General features: G+C 40.1%; 1 pseudogene; it reads left to right on the top strand.

Moving 5' to 3' along the window:
• Positions 1 to 2879: 2879 nt before the first annotated feature.
• Positions 2880 to 3823, top strand: LOC110317880 (annotated as a pseudogene).
• The last annotated feature ends 838 nt before the right edge of the window (positions 3824 to 4661 follow it).

The following is a 4661-nucleotide window of genomic DNA, read 5'->3' as shown; positions in this document are numbered from 1 at the left end:
ACAAGTATAATACCCTCACTAACAACAAAAATAACAGGAACCAACAATCGTTGATCTTTAATATCTCTCAACATCAATGAACTCAATTCCCCCAATAAAAAGACATAGACTAAGAGACTGGATAAATAAATAGGACCCAGCATTTTGTTTAATACAGGAAACACATCAGTGGAAAAGAGAGATAATACTTCAGGCTAAAAGACTGAAAAAAAAGTTCCAAACAAATGGAAATAAGAAACAAGGTGGAGTTGTAATACTAATAATACTCAATAAAATAGACTTTCAATCAAAAGTTATAAAAAAAGATGGGGAATGACACTTTACACTCAACAAAGGATACAACAAGATAAACTCTCAATTCTGAACATCTATGCCACAAGTACAAGGGCACCCATATTTGAAAAAAAAAAAAAAGCATTATTAAAGCTTAAAGTATGCACTGAACATCACACAATAATAATGGGAGCCTTCTTTTTGTTTTTTGTTTGTTTGTTTGTTTGTTTTGTTTTGTTTTTGGGTTTTTTGTTTTTTGGGTTTTTTGTTGTTGTTGTTGTTGTTGTTGTTTTTTGAGACAGGATGTCTCTGTATAGCTCTGGCTGTCCTGGAACTCACTTTGTAGACCAGGCTGGCCTGGAACTCAGAAATTCTCCTGCCTCTGCCTCCCAAGTGCTGGGATTAAAGGTGTGTACCACCACCGCCCGGCTGTATATGACTTTTTAAAGAAAGAATATTAAAGATTTATTGATAAAGTAAACACTATATATTTGTATAACACTAACAGAATATATTTTGTTCAATTCCTTTACCTATTTGGCTGTATTCTCCTGTATTTCTTTTTCTTTCTTTCTTTTTTCTTCCTTCCTTCCTTCCTTCCTTCCTTCCTTCCTTCCTTCCTTCCTTCCTTCCTTCCTTCCTTCCTTCCTTTCTTTCTTTCTTTCTTTCTTTCTNCCTTCCTTCCTTCCTTCCTTCCTTCCTTCCTTCCTTTCTTTCTTTCTTTCTTTCTTTCTTTCTTTCTTTCTTTCTTTCTTTCCTTTAGTAGTTTTTTTGAGACAGTGTTTCTGTGTATAGCCCTGGATGTCTTGGAACTCCCTCTGTAGACCAGGCTGACCTCAAACTCAGAAATCTGCCTGCCTCTGCCTCCCAAGTGCTGGGATTAAAGGCATGCGCCACCACTGCCCAGCTCTCCTGTATTTCTTTAAGGGAGTTATTTATGCCCTTCTTAATGTCCTCTGTCATTTTTTATAAGATGAGATTTTAGGTTGGAATCTTGATTTTCAGGTGTGTTATGGTATCCAGAGCTTCCTGCGGTGGGAGAACTGGGTTGTGATGGTGCCAAGTAGTATTGGTTTCTGTTCTTGTACTTGCGTCTCCTCTCGCCATCTGGTTATCTTTGGTTATCTTCCTGATTGTCTTTGACTGGATCCTGTCCCTCCTGTGATCCTGTGAGGTTGCTTTTGATGGCCTTCCTCGAGTCAATATACCTCTTCTTGTGGAAGGGGATCTGGAGCACAGGCTCTGCCCCAGGCTAAGTTCAGATATCTTGAACTCTAAATGATTGAAGTAAAAATATTTCCCTGAAGTTAAAAATCAGAAAGGGTGGCTTCGTTTATTAACATATATATTAAAAGTAAAAATATACCTTACATAAATTTCCCTCTCACCAAACCAAAAAGCATTTTATTTGTTCATTTTTGTCCTTATTAAGAGTGTACATGCTCTCCTCTACCATAAGCATATCAGAAAATTTCTCCAAAAAAAAAGTAATAATAAATAAAAGAACAAATCAATTCCTCTGGTTACATCAAAGGTTAATAAAGGTATACTAGAGTTAAATTTAATCATCATTGGATTTTAGTTGTTTGGTATAATCTATTCCCTTAAAATAATTGTGAGACAGATAAGTTCGTACCCCCATAGAGATGTGCATATTTGAATACAATGCCATTTATCTTTTGGCAGAAGGTTTTACAGAATGCACTGCCTAAAGCAAAAGTAATTTTGCAAGACATTTACTCCACAGAATCAGTAAGGAAAATGATTTGGAGACAGGATAAGGCCACAAAAAAATCCATGTTGAAAGGGATTGTCTCCCTGGAGAGAGTTATCCTGCAGTTCACAGACGCTTTGAACTCCAGGGAAACTGGGTGGGGGTCATGGAACCTTTGACAGAGATCTGGAAAATGGTAAATGTAAGGGGGATGAGAAAAAGAGACTATCCTTCAGGAAGGATTAGATTCACGGCAGCTGAAAAATTCAGATCAACTCGATTTGGGAGAAAGACATCTGGAAGAAATTAAGCTTTCCCTGACAGAGTAGTTGAGAAATAATTCTGTATGCAAGGATTCTTAGAACATTGGCAAGTCTTTAATGACAGCTAACAGCACACCAGTTTCCTCTAAGATTAGACAGAAGTCATTTAACATTAAGTCTATCTATGTTTTCTAACACTCCCTATCTATGTGATTTCCATTGTATTCAACCTTATGAAAACTTACATTTCTTTCCCATGGTTTTCTCCTGTATGACCCTTTCTTTACCAACTGTGCAGAGAGAGAGAGAGAGAGAGAGAGAGAGAGAGAGAGAGAGAGAGAGAGAGAGAGATTGAAGTTTAAGTCATCTATGCACTATTGCTTAAAACATTGCATTGCAATCAGGGCACAATATTTCATATCCTCAACTCAATTTACTACTATATTTTCTCGTTGTGAGACAGGCATTAATTGAAGAGCTTCTCTCCACAAGAAGGAATTCAGATTCATAAAAGTCAAATAAATTATACCTAACCGTATTATTAAGAGTAAGAGGGGCTCGCCACGAGATTTGCCAGGAGGACACACCTAGAACAGAGCAGGCCAGTGCAAGACTCAAACTGTACATCTCCATTCATGGATACTTTAGCAGCCAATGGAACAGTCACCATACAGACATCCGTAACAGGAGTGCCAGCCAGGAAAAGGAAATTTATTGACGACAGAAGAGACCAACCTTTTGACAAGCGGTTGCGCTTCAGTGTGAGGCAGAGAGTGCCTACAGATACACAGATATTGTCGTCAGGAAGCAAGATGGCTTCACCCACATCTTCTTATCCACAAAATCATCATTGAATAACTCACTAAACCCAGAGGTGATGAAAGAAGTGCAGAGCGCCCTGAGCACAGCTGCAGCCGACGACAGCAAGCTGATTCTGCTCAGCTCCATGGGCACTGTCTTCTGCTGTGGTCTGGACTTTGTTTATTTTATTCGACGCCTCACAAATGACCGAAAGAGAGAAAGCACTAAAATGGCAGACGCTTTCAGAAACATCGTGAATACTTTCATTCAGTTTAAGAAGCCTGTTATTGTAGCTGTTAATGACCCAGCCATTGGACTAGGAGCATCCATACTGACTCTTTGTGATGTGGTTTGTGCTAACGAAAAGGTTTGGTTTCAAACACCTTATACCACCTTCGGACAGAGCCCAGATGGCTGCTCTACCATTATGTTTCCCAAAATTATGGGAGGAGCATCTGCGAATGAAATGCTGTTCAGTGGGCAGAAGTTGACGGCACAGGAAGCGTGTGGCCAAGGCCTGGTCTCCCAGGTGTTTTGGCCAGGAAACTTCACGCATGAAGTCAGGATTCGAATCAAGGAGCTGGCTTCATGTAATCCAGTTGTCCTGGAGGAATCCAAAGCCCTGGTGCGCTGCAATATGAAGATGGAGCTAGAACAGGCCAATGAGAGAGAATGTGAAGTGCTGAAGATGATCCGGGACTCCGCACAGGTCATGAACTCAATGTTAAAATACTTACAGAGGAAAATCGGTGAGTTTTTATCGGCAGGCTGAGCGGGACATCGGTGACTCCTAATCCAAGCTATTTATTGCCATGAGTTTTTAAGTACTGTAACTTTAAAAGTAACTACAGAGCTTCTCTGCCTAAGCATCTTTATTTTATACTCATGTGCACACAGTATAAAATGTAACTGAACGCTAGGCTGTTCTTGGGAGCTCTGATTCTCTTGTAAGCTAGTTGTGGATGTTTTTGTTTTGTTTTCGTTTTTAAAAGGAATTATGTTTTCATTTTGGGTGAAAGAAGAGTTTGGAATAGTGTTTGTCTTATTTTTTTTTCCTTAAATCTATATCACAGACCCTAAAGAATACTAGCCACCCTTCTCCCTCTCCCTCTACTGAAACATGTAGAAAACTTTAAAACATGTTCCTGCCTCTAGGGGGAAGAGGGAGGTGCGAGTACCTCAATGCTGAAAACAGTTCTGATCAAACTTAAGACCGACCTTGTAGAAAAAGCATCACTGATGGAAAATCACACAGGGGCGTGGGTTTGTGCTGAGATGCCCATCGACTCTACTTCCTCCCCCTCCCCAATTTTTATTAGATATTTACTCATTTACATTTCAAATGCTATCCACAAAGTCCCCTGTATCGCCCTCCCCCTGCTCCCCTACCCACCCATTCCCACTTCTTGGCCCTGGTATTCCCCTGTACTGGGTCATATAAAGTTTGCAAGAACAAGGGGCCTCTCTTCCCAAAGATGGCTGACTAGGCCATCTTCTGCTACATATGCAGCTAGAGACAAGAGCTCTGGGGGTACTGGTTAGTTCAAATTGAGGTTCCACCTATAGGGTTGCAGACTCCTTCAGCTCCTTGGGTACTTTCTCTAGCTCCT

Source organism: Mus pahari, chromosome 3, assembly GCF_900095145.1.
Source record: "Mus pahari chromosome 3, PAHARI_EIJ_v1.1, whole genome shotgun sequence".
NCBI lineage: Eukaryota > Metazoa > Chordata > Mammalia > Rodentia > Muridae > Mus > Mus pahari.
This window is presented reverse-complemented; position numbering and strand designations above follow the sequence as displayed.